At 51.6% G+C, this 16,979-nt stretch overlaps 1 protein-coding gene across 2 annotated transcripts in view; it reads left to right on the forward strand.

The window, feature by feature from the left end:
* Positions 1 to 313: 313 nt before the first annotated feature.
* Positions 314 to 16,979, forward strand: part of RAP1GAP2 (RAP1 GTPase activating protein 2) — a 206,283-nt gene continuing 189,617 nt past the window's right edge. The window contains exon 1 of one of the 2 annotated variants that reach the window (XM_045070200.1): positions 314 to 335. The gene's annotated coding sequence lies outside the window, so the exon portion shown is untranslated. Of the gene's footprint in view, positions 336 to 5,099; positions 5,280 to 16,979 lie in introns of those variants that run through there. The other variant, XM_013053481.2, reaches the window with a different exon arrangement.

The raw sequence follows: 16,979 nt of genomic DNA on the forward strand, positions 1-16,979 counted from the left end.
AAGCTTCTCCATTGTTGAGTTGAAACCCTGTAGCTGCATCCTCTTCAGGGTATTCCAACTGGGACCTTGTAGAAACAGGGCTTTCTGGCAGATGAGTAGTGGGGAGGTTTGGGGACAGGTACCCCTCATCTTTTTCTAGCAAGCCGAGTGAACTTTCCAAAGAAGCTGTGCAGAGCACGACCTGCCTATCTCCTCACTCTGTCCTGTCCTGCCCACAGGTACGTGCAGGAGGGACGGTTCCGAATTGAGGAGAGGACATTGACAGCCTTCCAGTGGCTCTACAGCCCACAGCAGCATCGTATCCTCAGCCGTGCCGACCTTGAGTCTCCCTCCAGGTAAAGGGACCCACAGCCCTTACTCTCCAAAGGTCGTACTTATGTAGCTAGCTGCACACAGGTCTGCAAATCTGCCATGGGGACCACTGCCCTCACTGGCAGAGGATCCTCCTCCCAGCGTTCTGGAAAGAGTATGTCAGCCTGGGTGTTAGTTCAGCCTAGAAGGCACAGAGTGATTTGAGGGAGCTCACTGCCTCTGCTTTTTCCTCTGTAAAATGGGTATGATTATCATGAAGATCATGAGTCTCAAGGGATTTCTTTTTTTTTTTTTTAAAGATTTTATTTATTTATTTGATAGAGAGAGATCACAAGTAGATGGAGAGGCAGGTAGAGAGAGAGAGAGAGAGATGGAAGCAGGCTCCCTGCTGAGCAGAGAGCCCGATGCGGGACTCAATCCGAGGACCCTGAGATCATGACCTAGGCTGAAGGCAGCAGCTTAACCCACTGAGCCACCCAGGCGCCCATGAGTCTCAAGGGAAATGATGCCTGCAGAGAATTCTAAGGCCTAGGAGTCAGGTGGTTCCTCTTTAAGAGGAAGAGTGGCTGGAAGATTGGCTGGGCAGCCTCCCCACCCCTCCTTGACCTGGGTGGGTGGAGCTAGTCTTGCCTTCCTCCTCTCCTCCTTCCCTCCTCAGACGTCCAGCTGGGAGCCTGCGTCTGAGTGAGGGGCTGGGAGAAGAGGGCTTTTGCTGACCCAGATTCCTGCTCCCAGGCTCCTGCCCTCTCTTCCACCACACTGGATAGATGTGACAAGCATTAGTGGTCTCCACAGGGATCCTGGGTAAACCTGCTGTGGCCTCACCCCCTTCCCAAGGCTTTTGCTAGACCTGATCTTGAACTTTCTTCCACATTCCCCCTCAAGGGGAACTAAAGTAGCAGGACCCTCACAGCCAAGAATGAGCTGGCCACACCTCCCTGGGGTGGTTTAAATGAAAGAAGAGTGGAGGTGGTATCATTTGGGGGGGTATGTCATGGGCTGGCCCACAAGAGAACAGGGGTAGTGTTCTACCGTTGCTCCCCAGATGACCCCAGGAATAAGATTTAGAAGTTGGTGGGAGACTTCACTTCCTAGATATCTGCCCGCAATCCTGTTTAGCTAAGAGCAGTGCTCTCTCTTGTCTCATCAAGCTTTCAGTAGGTATGGGAAATAGCGAGTTGGTTGGGTACTCTGGATATCGGTCTGACACTCTGGAAGAAGAATGAATTGGATGATGATGTGGAAGTGACAGGAACTCTGGGAAGGGTGACTCGGGCCACCTGGGAACTCTCAGTAGTTAATGAATGGGTAGTCAGACAAGCGTCCTGGATTCCAGAGGTTGGATTTCAGATAATGTACAGAAAAGACAGAAAATTCGCTGGAGCATGAGGCAAGACTATTAGGAAGGGTGCCAAAATGAAATTCTGAGTGTATATCAGTGAATGCTTGCAGGGGAAAAGAAAGAGGCTGGTGTGGTGTGGGAGAGGCTAGTGACACATGGACAGGAAGGCCACAGGGTCAGGTCACTTGCAGGCAATGTGCAAAACCCTACTGTGTGCCATTCCCCTCTGATATACTAAAGTAGGTTCTCCCTCCCCTTCTCTCCTTGCTTTCAAAGCGCGTGCCATGATCTGACATTCTCTTGTCAGAGAGAGCCATTCTCTTGTTTGCCTATTTGTTCATTGTCCATGACAACGCCCCTCCCCCGACCATGTAAGCTTTATGAGGGCAGGGCTTTTTCCAGCTTGTTCTTTGCTGTGTCCTGAGGTTCTGTGTCAGAGAAGGAGTTCATGAAGCAGGTACTGGGGGAAAGACAAACAAGGGCAATGCAGGCACAGAATCTGTAGGAAGGCTGGGAGAGAGGCTAGCCTCCTGGACTCCATGACAGGTGGGCCAGTTGTACCTGCCCAGGGTAACAACAAGGCAAGAAGAGGAGGTTGAGACCTCCTGCCCATTCCGGTGGCCCAGAGCTGACAGAGCTGCTCTGTCTTCTGAGTGGAAGGCCAAGAACGCATTTAAGAGTCACAGGAGTAGAGCTGAGTCCTTGGAGGAGGGCTGCAATCCTAAGACGGGATGGAGCCGTTTGGAATAAAATCAGCTCTCATACTTGGGAAGGCTCCATCCCAGGGGAGTTGAAGAGGAGGCTGCCTTACTCTGTGATAATTTCTGTGACAGAATATTAATAGTTAACGTTTTGAGTGCTTATTATGTGTCATGTGTAAATACTTTGTAAGAATAAATTGATTTAATCTTCATAACAAGGCTATGATTTAAGTACTCTTTTTTTTTTTTTAAAGATTTTTATTTATTTATTTGACAGAGAGAGATCAGAAGTAGGCAGAGAGGCAGGCAGAGAGAGAAGAGGAAGCAGGCTCCCTGCTGAGCAGAGAGCCCGATGTGGGACTCGATCCCAGGACCCTGAGATCATGACCTGAGCCGAAGGCAGCGGCTTAACCCACTGAGCCACCCAGGCGCCCTGATTTAAGTACTCTTGTTCTCCCCATTTTTCAGATGACTCAACCGAGGCACAGGGGTTAAATAATAGCTAGTAAGTTGCTATGCATGTAACCACCATGCACCCTGCCTCTCAGAGAATAAGGCACATGCCCAAAGGCAGGAGACAGCTAAGGTAATGTCTGTCTTGACAAGGAGGAAATAACTCCAGAAACTGTATATAGGGAACTCAGGATTTGTCTGGGTCAATTTCAGAGTTGATTTCTAAAGAGAGGATTTGAGAATTCAGCACGTGAATTTCCTGAGAACCCATTCTGCTGGGAGAAGCTTATTTGCTTTCCCGATTAGTTTTCTAGACTAGAAAGTAGGTTGATGGTGGCAGAGCAGAAGACTAGTTCTGAGTTTGATGAGTGGGCTGCCAGTGGCTGCATCCTGCTCCACATGGAGAGCTGGTGACATTGCTGGTGGCAGGAACTGGGCACCACCCCAACAGACAAGATGGCAGACTTGAGATCCATAGTGCCCTGGAGGCTGGATTCCTAAGTCCAAGTCTAGCAGGTACAATTTAACAGGGATGAATGAGAAATTTATTTTGGCCTCTAGTCCTGCCTATACCTGGAGTGAGACAAGGGACTCAGAGGTGTCTGATGGGTTCTGACTGCCTCTAAGCTGGGGTCTAGCCCCATGATTTAGGTTTTAAGAACATGCTCGCATCTCGAGGCTGTAAGAGCTTGGGGCAGAATCCAGGGCAGGGGAAGGGAAGGCCCTGCCGTTCTGAGTCTCAGAGGAAGGTTCCTCTAATAGGAAGTTTCCTTCTTCTGTTCATTTGTTTGGCGGGCACGGACTGAGTGCCTTTTCTCTGGTAACACCATGCCGGGTATGACCCTGGAATGGCTGAGCAGGTTGCATTTCAGGATGATGGATAGAGCTGCTGAAGGGACTCAGACCATGGGTTGGCCACCTCTGTCTTCCTTTCTTCCTTCACCCTGCTCTGAGTCAGGCTTTGGTGTTGCAGGGCCTCGTTGTGAGACAGAAAAGGATTCTGCCTCCATGGGGCACATATTCTAGTGGGAGACAGACCACAGACACATAGACAAGAGAATTCCCTATGGCGATCAGTGTGCTGAAGGTGCTAAAACAGGGCATCGAGAAAGTGTAACCAGTGTGTGTGTGTTTGGGGGGGGGTTTGGATGAGGTGGAAGGCTTCTCTGAGAAGATGAGTCCTGAAGGACACAAAGGGCAGCCATATGGAGAAGCTGCTGGTGGATGGGGGAAGGGGACACAGGAGATGTGATGGAAGAGAATTGCAGGGGCAGGAAACAGCAAGGACAAGGCCCTAAGTATATTCTAGAAGCAGAAAGCCACCGTGGCCACAGCAGGGTGATGCCATGGTCAGCAGATAGAAGGGAGGCAGATTTCCATGAAGCTTAAGAATGGCTTTCTAGCACTTAGATTTGCCTGAGGACGGTGTGGGCTGCCTCCTGAGGGAGGGAGCTTCTCATCCCTGAGGTGTATAAGCCATGTTCCAGAGGCCGCCTGGTGTGGAGGTTACCAAGAAAAGGACTGAGGCATCCCAAAGGCTGCCTACAGGACCCCTTCATTTCTTCAACCCCTTCAACCTCGGGAGCGTCCCTGGTTTGGCGGAAGCTGGAAAGAAGTCTGTGGAGTGAATGAAGGAAAGCTCCCAGGTGCCAGGTGCAAAGCAGGGGCAGTTTCAGGGGTTTGGTGATCCCAGAGGCCTCCTACTTCCAAGTCCAGGTAACACTGTACCTCCTCCCTAGGTCCACCCCCACAAAGCTGGAGACCAGGAACCTAGGGATCTTTCCCCACCTCCCTTCCCTACAGCCCCGGGGCCCCACGCTCCAGAAACTTCTGTGGGCTGGTGGGCTGTTCCCTCCTCTCCCCGGGGTCCCTTGGGTGCGCCTGCTCCGCCTCGCGCCTTTGTTCCTGAGGAGCCGCCTCAGGCAGTTTCCTAACGCCGGCAGCGACTAGGGCTTCCCAGCTGCGGGCTCCGCGCTCGGGACCCGCCGCACCCCCCACCCCGCCGCGCCCGCCCGCCCCCCGCCCCTCCCTGTGCGCCCCTTCTGCAGGGGCGCAGCAGCGTGCGGGGCGAGCGGAGCCGGGCCGGGCCGGGCCCCGCCGGGCCCCGGGCCGCGGCGTCTCCGGCGGCGGAGGGGAGCGGGCCGGGCGCGCCCGTAGCAGGCGCGGGCGCGCGGCTCGGGCGGCTGGGGGCGCGCCCGCCAGGTGTGCGGGCGGCCGCGGGTGGCGGAAGGCGCAGCTTTGTGCGTTCGCAGCCGCCGGCCGGCCGCGCGCGTGTGCGCGCCGCGGTGACGGCGCACGCGGCTGGGCGGGCTGCGAGGGAAGCCCGCGGCCGGGAGGGGGCTTGGGTCCGGATGGAGACAGTAGGACGCCGCCGTTGCGGGCGTACGGGCGGGGTGAGCCGCCGCCGTGGCTGACTGTTGACATTCTGTCCACGTCGAGAAGTGAGCTCTGGGCGCCGTGCATCGGAGAAGGTCAGTGGGTCCGGGGCTGATTCCAGAAACAGCCTGGGTCGGGGCGCGAGTCCTGGGTGTGACTGAACGTGAAATCGGGGTGGATGTTGTGAGTGTAAATGCGTGTGTTTGCAAAGAGAAATGCAGCTCGTACGTGTGCGAGCTCTGTGGTGCGGTTCTACAGGGCAATTAAGCGTAATGGGTTCTGTTTGGGAGATGGGGTGACTGTCCCCGGCAATCCATGCGGGTGGGGCATTGCGCACACACATCACGTATCAGTGTGTGTGTGTGAGAGACGTTGCTCAGCTCCCGTCAAAGTCTTTGGCTAGAGAAGCTGACCGAGGTGGAGGTCAGAGGTGGGGTGTTTACAGGTGGTGGCGGAAGGAAACAGCCAGGAATCCAGGGGGACCCTGGGGCTAGTCTGGGTTAAATTTTTTTTTTTTCCCCCTCCAACGGGCATAAATCCCACCCCATCCTCACTCTAACCTGTGCCTGTTGCGGAGAAGGCAGCCAGGATGGCGGGGTGCTGGCAGAGAGGCGTTGATGGACCACAGGGGCAGGGCAGGCTACCAGCCCGCTGTTCATTTCTGGAGGCCCTGAGTGAGGGAGTGTGGCAGAGCCAGCCTTGGGTGGGGGGCTAGGGCAGGTGTGTGTTCAGGGGACCTCAGGACTGTGTAGAGTCCACTTGGTTTTGCCACGACCAGATGCTGCATGTCTGGACCAGGCTGGCTGGGGGGACATCCTTCTTCCTCCTTATCTGTTTCCTGTAGCTCCCTCTACACCCTTCTTAACCAAAGGGCATTGATATGCAAGTGGGGTTTGGGCTCTGAATGCTGGAGATCTGCCTCTGTTGAGTGGTCCCCTTCAGAGCAGCCTCCCTAAGGGAATAATAGGGTTGTCCTGGGCCGGGTGCCAGGACTCTTGGGTTCTTTTCATGCTTTGTGACACTGAATTTACCTTAAGCCTCACAAGCCTCAGTTTCCCATGCAGAGGGAAGAACCACCCCCCTCTTTGCTACGGGTTAGGGAGGATTCAAACAGGGGCCAGAGTAGGGGTGGGGTGGGGCAGGGAGGCTGGGAGTGACTCAGGGCTGTGAGGTCCCAGGAGTGATTTCTCCCAGGAAAGTCCCATCACATCTTTGTGACTTGGGCAGGAGTCGGGGGAGGCTCTGTCCTCACCTCCAAGCAGGTGTGTTGGTTTTCTGAGTCCCAGGGTGAGGCAGTGTGGGTTTCTGCTAATTCTGGCTGCTCAGGCTTCAAGAAGCTATCTGAGGTTCCCTCTCCTTTGAAAGATGTTGAAGAGTGGGGGTGCACTTGGGGGGCCTGTTTGGGGGCTGGGATGGGGGACTGGAGCTGAAGAGCCACAGAAGTTTCTGGATAGAGGCAGATGTTAAAGATGCATACCTAGCTGAGACTCCTGCTCAACCTAGGGTGTTGAAGCAATTTGAGGGAGGTGGCTTTAGTTCCAGAGAGATGACCCTCCTCCTGCAGGTACCCTCATACCCTCTTCTCCCTGTTTCCTGTACCTTGTCTGGAGCAAGTGTGGCTGAGTTGCTGTTTCAGGATGACTTGAACCTTGAGGAAAAGGGACCCTGGGATGGATGGTCATAGCAGCAACAGCTGGTTAAGCATAAAGGCCCTGTTGTTACTCAAGCCTGGGTTCGTATTCCAGCCCCACCATCCTCTCACTGTGTCTCCACCTCTGTTCCCCCAAAGCAGAAGCTGAGAGAAAGGCTTGTGTATGGTGGTTTGTTTGGGAAGTGGTCTTGGGAAACAAGGGTACGGCAGAGGGCATGAAGGGGAAAAAGGGAAAGCGAAGGGCGGCTGTTTGGCTTAGTTTATGGAGCATGGGACTATGGGACTCTTGGTCTCGGGGTTGTGAGTTCAAGCCCCATGTTGGATGTAGTTTGCCAAAAAAAAAAAAAAAAAAAAAAAAAAAAAAAAAGAAAAGGGGAAAGCAGTACAAGGATGAATTTAAAAGAAAATATTTTATTTATTTGAGACAGAGAGTGAGTGTGTGTGTACATTAGCAGGGGGAGAAGTAGAGGGAGAAGAAGAAGCAGACTCCCCCCGCATCAGGGAGCCTGACAACATGGAGCTCCATCCCAGGACCCGAAGATCATGACCTGAGCCAAAGGCAGATGCTTAACCAACTGAGCCACCCAGGTGCCCCAAGGATGCATTTTCTAAATAGATTTATTTATTTTAGGGAGAGAGAGAATGAGTGTGAAGGGCGGGGCAGAGAGAATCTCAAGCAGGCTCTGAGTGCAGAGCCTGGTCTGGGGATCTATCCCATGACCCTGAGATCATGACCTGAGCAGAAACCAACATTTGGACGCTTAAGTAACTGAGCCACTCAGGTGCCCCAGAGTACATTATTTTTTTGACCACCAGTCTGTCCTGGGCAGTCTCCTGAGGAGCCTTATGGAATGCATTTCAGAACTGCCCCATTGTGGAGAGAGACAGGGAAGCATTCATCCATCAGCTCTCTTCCCCACTGGACAGGATGATTCCGTGGACAGTAACTCCCACATGCCTCCAGGCCACACCTGTGTGAGGCCCAAGTGGGTTCTTGAGGGCGTCCCACATTGAAGCCTTAGAGAAGGCCCCACACAGCCCTTGGTGAAGTTTTGCATGAGGGCCGTGTGCTGCAGCTCCAAGGCTGCAGAAGGCTGGTTGTTGCTGAAGTGGCTGGAGTAAGAAATGTGGCAGAGAGGGTTTGAAGCTGCATACTGTATCCAACATGCTGCATGACCTTGGGCAAATACCTGTCTTCTCTGAGCCTCAGTTTTCTTATCGGGGATTATCAGCATTAAATAAGGTATTTATTAAATTTTTGAACCTGGCAATGCGTCCTTAAATGTATTTCTGTATAGTTGGGAAGAACGCACATTGTGGGGAGCTCAGACATTCATTCACTTGAGTGGGGGAGGAGGTGGATTAAGTGACCTCTAAATATGTACCCCCCTCCCCACCCCTGGCCCCTGGCAGTAGAATCTGGGGTTCTAGGGCCAGACACCTGCCCCAGGCAGTTCCTTCTGGAGCTGTGGCCCCATCTCCCAGATCCCCTGTAATGTCCTGCAGTGCAGTCTGTGGACTGGAGCCAGCTTGCTCTGCCCCCGGGCCGGCTGCTCGGAGGTGCCTCTTGCTGGGCTTGTCCCTGGCAGCGGGCAGTGGGACTTGAGGGGGTGTGGGCGGCTTGAAGCAAGTACTTGGAAGAGGAGTGGCAGGAGGGCAGGTGCTGGCGTGTGGAGTTGGCAGATGGTGGTGGGCACTGGTCTGGGCCACAGTCAGTGGGGAGTTCAGTACAGGGGATGGAAGAAGGGGAAAGAAAATAGCAGAAAGAGAAGGGAGGGGATGGCCAAGAGTGAGGAGGAGCCAGGCCTGTGGGGCGAGGTAGGCAGCCTGGTGCCCGAGGTGGCAGGGACAGGCTGGGCCTCTGGGAGAGCGACGGGGGTTAGCATGAGATGAGGGATGACAGTGGTTGAGAATTAGTTGGTGGTCCCAGGACATAGGCCGGACAGGCTTCGTATTTCAGGGTGGGGCACCTAGATTTGGCCTCCTCATCCTCCTTTGACCCCCAAGGGCTCCCAGCCTTTCTCTGGCCATACCACCTGCTCTGGCAGCCTAGGTGCTGTCTGCAGACATTTGTGTCCTGTTGAGGATGTGCTTCTGCCAAGGCTATGTACCATGGTGGCCCTGGTGTCCCTAGCCTACCCACTGTTTCTGAGAAACATGCCACCCCCTCAGGGAGATGGCACACAGTGGAGACAGGGTCCAGCTGCCTCGTGCTTATGCCCAGGCAGCTCAGGCCGGCAGCCCAGAGGTCACTGCATCCATCCCTTTGCCTGCAGGCAAGGTCCCATGCAGCCCAGGCCAGGGATGTTCAGCAGCCACTATCTTCATTTACAGCCATTTAAAGATCTCTCTGACCTCTGCAATTTGGGACTCCTTTTGTTTTTAATAAATCTAGTAAAAAAAAAAAATCAGTAATGCTGGTGTATCTACCTCCTCCCTGTTTATTTATTATTATTGTTTTTTTTTAAAGATTTTATCTATTTATTTTTCAGGGAGACAGAGCACATAAGCAGAGGGAGCGGCAGGCAGTGGGGAGAAGCAGGCTCCTTGCCGAGCAGGGTGTCTGATGCAGGACTCCATCCCAGCTCCTGGGATCACGACCTGAGCTGAAGGCAGATGCTTTTTTTTTTTTTTTTTAGTTTTGAAAAACATTTTCAGTTGCATTAACTGACTGAGCCACCCAGGCGTCGTCCCCACCACCTCTTCCCTTTTTAAAGAGGACTTCTTTATGGAGCCACATGACTGTCTCTTCTTGCTCACACCTTTCTCTGAGTGCTTCGGTGCTTCTCTAGTAGGAAGTTCTGCTTCATGTCTGATCTTAATCAGCGATGCTGTAGTTGGTTTTTATTTTATTTATTTATTTTTTATTTTGCTCTGCTTGCCACAACCCTTCAGGACTTGTGTATAGTTATAAGGGGGATTCCTTTCCACCTGCCACAGGGACTCCCATGGCAGGTGGGACCCCAAGGCAAGGCTTGGGCTCTGGGGGACTCGGCCTGAAAGCAGAATGTGCTGAGCCCCTGGCCCTGGCCGTGCTGGGGTCTCAGAGCCAGCTGGTTTCCCGTCCCTTTCTCCAGTTCCGATCCAGGCCTGGCAGCCTGCTTCCTGAATTATGCTTGGTCTACTGACTGGGCTCTGCCAGGTCTGGGTCAGCAGATGGCAGCAGGCACAGGCCCCTGGGGGACCTTGCTGATGAGATGACCAGTAGTGAGCAAGACCAGGAGGGGAGGGACAGGCGGCTGGGCACAGGGAGCTGTGCACGCGTGTCTGGAGGGGACGTTGCTGCGCATCTCTGTATGTGTGTGTCCCTGTGTGCATTGTTGTGCTTTGTTGTATGTTCCTTTGCTTTCCCCTGGGTATGCATGTCGGCCACTCACTGGGCGCCCTCCAGAGTCCTCAAAGATGCAGGTCTGATGGCTGGTGATACTTGGCCCCAGCATGATTGCCTGGCCCCCTGTGGCTCGTGAGTCTTCTGCCCTGCGGTGCTCTGCCCTCTCTCCAAGTTTCCTGTCCTTGTACCTCCCTCTGCCTTGAGGGAGTTGCTTCTTCCCCACTGACTCAGGGTGGGGAAGGGGCATTGCCTTTGGGGCAGGGCCTGGGAGGGATAATTGGTGCACCTTCCAGCCCCAGCCTTTGAGCTCTGAACATCCAGTGGCAGGTGGATGAGCCCTGGATTGAGGAGATGAGTCAGGAACGGCTGCAAGGGGTGGACTGAAGCCTGGCTGTATGTGTCAGCATGCTTCAGGGAAGTGTGTGCGTGCCCCACACACTTGAACCCTCCCCCCTGCTGCCCAGGGGCCCGAGTATCAGTGCGGCCGTGGGAGGCCCCCCCTACTGTCCACGTCCTGGTTGCTGTGGCCAGCAGTTTCTGATAGGGAGCAGAGTGGTCTCTGGGGGCTCTGAGCATTCTATGGGGGCCCTTCGCCTCGAATAATTCCTGTCACCACAATCATTTATATTTCTGGAGCTCTTCCTGAGCCAGGTCCTGGACTGTACACCATCCATGTGTTAGCTCCTTGGCTCCTCAGAGCAATGCTATGACGTGGGTTCTGAAAGTATCCCCATTTTATGAAGAAGTAGAGGCTTAGAGAGGCTGGGTCACTTCCCCGAGATCACAGAGCTAGTAAGTAGCGGAGCCCGCCAGCTCTGTTCTTTACATTTGCTGCTGTTCCATTCACTCTTCACAAAGCTGGACTGTTTTGTCCTTGCTGTCTCCCCTTCTGAATGGCTGTCCCAGTCACCCTCTCCAAACAGGTCTCTTCACACACCCAGGCACCTTTGGATCCTACCAGTTTTCCTCTTTCACCTCCTCCCTCCCATTCCCCGCGGGGCAGGGATCTGCCTTGTTCACCATTCTATCCTCAGCACTAGCAGAGTCTGGAACATAGCAGAGATGGTCTGAGACCAATTCCATTGTGTGTGTGTGTGTGTGTGTGGTTGTAGTTGTGATTGGATGGGTAAGTCTTGCCTTATATATAATGAAACAATTTTTGGACACCAACAGGGATAATGAGAATTCAACTCGATTCTGACACGACCCACCCAGAGATAGCCCTGTGTTCTACAGGGGAAGGGTTCAGTCTAACAGAGGCTAGTCACAAGCCCAGGTTGTCCTGTGCTTCTGACCCCTGACAATGCAAAAGAGCTTCCCAGGACCTCCTCCTGCTCAGGTTGGGGAAATTTGCTAGAGCAGCTCCCAAACTCAGAGTTTATTTTCCTTACTAGATTACCCATTTATTATGAAAGGATGTAAGTCAAGAATAGGCAGGTGGAAGAGGTGTGTGGGACAGTGTGTGGGGAGAGGGGAGAGGGTATGCTCTCTCCCCATTTTCCACATTTTCACCAACCCGGACGTTCTCCCAGCCCTGTCCTTGTGCATGTTTATGGAGGCTTCCTCACATAGCCGCAATTGATTAAATTAGCCATTGGCGATTGAATCAGTCTCCTGCTCTTCTCAGCTCTCTGGAGGTCAGGGGTGGGACTAAAAGTTCCAACCCTCTAATCACATGATTGGTTCTCTTGGCAACCAGCCTCCAACCCTTGGTGCTTCTAAAAGTCACCTCATTCACATGACAGGACACCCTTATCACTCTCGGCACTTATGAAATTCCAAGGGTTTGGGGAGCTGTGAGCCAGGAACGGTAGACAAAGACCAAACATGTATTTCTTATAAATCACACTATCTCGGGATGCAGTAAATAAGCACCTATTGAATGAATGAATGAGAGAATGAGTATATGAAGATACATTTGCCTCAAGGCCCAGGCTCTCACCCCCTCTGTCCTGTCTCTCAGGCGGCAGAGACCATCGCCGGGTGGCCAGGGGCACAGGCTCTGAAGCTGGCTTGCTGGGTTCAGTTCTGGCTCTGCCTCTCTTCTGGTTATTTCATACTGCATCACAAACTGTCCACAAGCTCACGGCTGAAAACAAAGGCAGTATTTATTTTGCTCCAGAATCTGCACTTGGGGCAGAGCGGTCATCATCTGGGGTGGCTCAGAGCAGGGATCAGAATGGTCTGAAGGCTCAGTTGCTCACGTCTGGCATTTAATGCTGGCTCTTGGCTTGAGGATGCAGTTCCTTACTATGCAGGCTTCTCTGTGGGCTCAGTCTTCTTGTTGCAAAGGCCACCTCCCCCTGTGCTACTTTGGGTTTCCTCTCAGCATGGTGGCTGGGTTAAGGGGCAAGAATTCCAGGAAAGAGCCAGCAGAAGCTATTTTTGCCTTTTCTTACCTGGTCTCAGAGATGATGCAGCATTGCTCCTGCTGTAGTCCCAGCCAGACCCACACGGATCCAGGAGGAGGGAACGGAGATGCCACCTCTCAATGGAGGAGGACAGTGTTCCATGGCAATAAGAGCAAGTGGGATGGGGCTGTATTGTGGGGTGGTGTGGCTGTCTTTGGAAAATACGACCCATCTGCCACAGTTACAACCTAGGAGTGTAACCTTGAGCCAATTACGTAGTCTCTCTGTGCCCCAGTTTTTCCATCTGTAAAATGGGGACAACATTAGCATCTACTTGTTTGGGTTGTTTCTTTAGCAGGGTCTGTAGTTCCACTTAGAGATCCCCAGCCCCAAGTGGGGCATTGGTTCAGGCTTTCACCACGCTGAAGGATCCAGCACCAATTTCCCACCCATCTATGTGCAGTACAGGTGGCACCTCACTGTTCAGAGGCCTCTTGAGGGTGGGTCTAGCAGTGGGGACAGAAGAGGGGACCTTGAGTGGAAAAGGCCTTGCTTGTCTCCATTTGTTGTGTCATCCTTAGTTAGCCATGCTCCCTTCAAAGGGGCAAGGGACAAGTATTGATAGCGATGTCACAAGGCTGGGACTCCAGCAGGATTTCTCTGGGCCTGGGAGGCCAAGCCTCACTAGGACTGCCACCTTTATTCAGGGGATCATGATAAGTACATCATGAGCATGCTGTGTTTGAGGGAGTGCCTTGATTCTCCTCTGTCTTCCCTCCCACCTGCCTCCACCTGAGTCACTGTTCCTCTTCTGGAAGGCTCCCTCCCCAGCCTGTCTGTCAGGCCCTGGGGAGGAATCCCAGGGTGTGTTCCTTCTGGCCCAGGCTGGGGCTGCTCCTCAGCTCGGCACTGGTGGGGGCCCAGGAAGAATCTGTTTTCTTGCGCCCAGCCTGGCGCTAGTTCACGTCTAATACTGCCCTTGTTCTCTCTAGGAATGGCAGATGAGTTACAGGCCAGGCCTCTGGGTTTGAATCCTGTCACTGCCACCCACCACCAGCCCTGTGACCTTGGGCAAGTTCCTTAACTTCTCTCTGGCTCCATTTCCTCACCGGGAGAGAGAATGTGGTTGTGGCCAGGATAAAATAAAGTAGAAAGTATGATGTAACTGGTTCACGGGAGAGTCTCGAGAAATGAATGCCGTTACTCTTTACAGATGAAAAAAAAAATGGAGTTGGAGGGTGCTGAAGTGGTTTCTCCTCAGCTATATTTAACGTCAGAGTCAGGGCTGGAACCTGTGTGTTCTGACACCAGGCTGTTGTTGCTTATCTCCTTCCTGCAAGACATAGGCTTCCCCCAACCCCCAATCCCTTATGTCAGGGGGCAGTATGGCTGCCATCCAAGAAATACAAGCGAGATGCCCCCTTTTCCTACTTGTACTACCCAGAGGTGCCTGCAGAGGGTGCTGATGCCCACACTCTGGCCATTCAGGAGAGTCTCTGCAGGTGTAGGGGAGGGTTGGGAGTGACCTAGCTGAATGGAGAATGGAGAATGGAGGATGGACAGAGTTGGAAGAGGGGGTTCTGAGATCTCCTTTAGAGAGATCTCTTTCAGACAGTTCTTAGTGCCTAAGACTTCCTGCAGATAGTTTCAGGGCCACCAGAAATAATGGGAACATTGTAGTGGATTTCCTTCCAGTATTCCTCACTGGGCAAGAGCCAGAGCTGTCAGAGGAGTTTGTTAAGCATGCAGATTCCCTGGCCCTAACCCAGAATGATGGAGTCAGGATTTTAGCAGTCCCACGGGCTAACACACATGTAGGTCTATGCTGGGTACCCCTCTGAAGGCTTCATATATCCCTCACCGTTCACCCCTTATAGATGGGGAGTCTGGTCTGAGACATAGAGAAGTTGAAGGACTTGCCCAGGGTCACACTGCTGGTAAGCAACAGTGCTGGAATTTGAACCTTGTTATTTATTTTTGTTAATTAAAAAAAATTAAAAATAAAGATTTTTTAATTTATTTATCTGACAGAAAGAGACAGCCAGAGAGGGAACACAAGCAGGGGGAGTGGGAGAGGGAGAAGCAGGCTCCCCTCTGAGCAGGGAGCCCGAAGCGGGACTTGATCCTGGGACTCCAGGATCATGACCTGAGCCCAAGACAGATGTGTAATGACTGAACCACTCAGATGCCCCTGAACCCATGTTATTTTAAGCCCCAGGTGACTCTCACGCCCAGTGCATTTGAAAACCAGTAACTTATAACACTGGGACTATCCCCTTTCTTGCCTCCTTTTGCTTCCTTTTATTTTTTATTGTTTATTTATTTTTTTAAAAAGATTTTTAAAATTTATTTATTTGACAGACAGAGATCACAAGTAGGCAGAGAGGCAGGCAGAGAGAGAGGAGGAAGCAGGCTCCCTGCTGAGCAGAGAGCCTGATATGGAGCTTGATCCCAGGACCTTGAGATCATGATCTGAGCCAAAGACAGAGGCTTTAACCCACTGAGCCACCAGGCGCCCCTGTACTTATACTTTATATTGACTGGAATGGACTCAGTTGTTGGGGGGTAGGATCTTTCTTGAATTTACCCTGTCAGTAATTTAGGTCATTTCCATAGTTTCATAGTTACGACAGCAGTGTACAGGAGACCCTTGAAGGTAAAACTTGGCTGATTTTTTTCTCCTTGGGAGGTTGTGGAATTGGGAACAGACTTGCCAGGTCAAAAAGCATGTGTATGAAAAAACAAACCTCTTTGGGGCGCCTGGGTGGCTCAGTTTGTTAAAGCCTCTGCTTTCGGCTAAGGTCATGGTCCCAGGGTCCTGGGATCAAGCCCCGAATGGGGCTCTCTGCTCAGCAGGGAGCCTGCTTCTCCCCCTCCCCTCTCTCTGCCTGCCTCTCTGCCTCCTTGTGATCTTTGTCTGTCAAATAAACAAATAAAATCTTAAAAAAAAAGAAAAAACAAACCTCTTTATTAAAGCATAATACACATACAGAAAGTGTACAGATTTTAAGGGTATGGGTGAATTTCCATAAACTTGATACACTAATGTAAAATGAACACCAGATCCAAATTTCCGCCAGCATAATTGTATGTTGGTCTCCTTTGAGTTTTCTCAAGATTAAAGCATAGACTCTTTGCTTAAAAGAAGAGTGGATGGAGGAACCATCTGGAGTCAGCCAGTGAAAGAGAGCCTAGTCTGCTCTTTCTGGGGCAAGACAAAGTTCCCTTCAGAGTAGAAGAGATGGTCCCAGGACTGAGATCAGTGTCTGTTTGAGCCTGAAATAGCATAAGAAGGTTTTATTTTATTTTTAAGATTTTATTTATATATCTAACAGAGAGAGACAACACAGCGAGAGAAGAAACACAAGCAGGGGGAGTGAGAGAGGGAGAAGCAGGCTTCCCGCTGAGCAGGGAGCATGATACGGGGCTTGATCCCAGGACCCTGGAATCATGACCTGAGCTGAAGGCAGATGCCTAACAACTGAGCCACCCAGGGGCCCTGCATAAGAAGGTTTTAAAGAAATGAGCCTTTGTAGCTGCTACTGTTTCTGCCTTTTTTTTTTTTTAAAGCAAACCATTCATATATTTAACATCTTTTTCTTTTAATTATAACACGTTCATGACAACCCCCCCCCCCCACCAAGCCCCAATGAACAAAAAACAAGCAGCACAGAATAACATAAGTGAAAAGTCCCTTCCCCCCAAATTTCTACTTCTGGTCCCATTCTTTTGTAACTAGTAGAGGTAACTAGTGTTGGACCATTGCTTATGTTCCATTCCAAAAATTGTCCAGACATGTGTAGGATTTTGGTTGAGCGTCCAACTCTTGATTTTGGCTCCGGTCATGATCTCAGGGTGGTAAGGTCAGGCTCATGCTGAGGCTGGAACCTGCTTAAGATTCTCTCTCTGTCCCACCCTTTCCCTCTCCCTCCTTAAAAAAAAAAAAAAAAGAAGAAGAACTTCTGTATTTATTTAAAATAATGAAATCCTAGCTGTTTTTTTTTTTTAAACTTGAATTCTTAGATTATCTTTATATAGCAACACATATATTCTGCCTTCTTTTCAGTGGCTCCATAATATTCCATCTTTTTTTTTTTTTTTTAAAAGATTTTATTTATTTGACAGAGAGAGAGAGAGAGAGAGAGGGCGCGAACACAAGCCAGGGGAGCAGCTGAGGGAGTGGGAGAAGCAGACTCCCCACTGAGCAAGGAGCTGACATGGACTCTGGTCCCAGACCCTGGGATCATGACTTGAGCTGAAGGCAGCCACTTAACTGACCGAGCCACCCAGGCACCCCCATAGCATCCCATCTTATGCTTGTTTTCCAGTATAGTTAAATGTTGGTCATTTAGGTTTTTTTGTATTTGCTGTTTCAAACAATGGTGTGATTAACATCTGTATGCATAGATCTTGTCAACTTGTATGAGTTTATATGTGGAATAAATCTCTGAAGACAAAACTG

This window comes from Mustela putorius, unplaced genomic scaffold (genome assembly GCF_011764305.1).
Source record: "Mustela putorius furo isolate JIRA1106 unplaced genomic scaffold, ASM1176430v1.1 tig00003962_pilon_pilon_pilon, whole genome shotgun sequence".
Taxonomy (NCBI): Eukaryota; Metazoa; Chordata; class Mammalia; order Carnivora; family Mustelidae; genus Mustela; species Mustela putorius.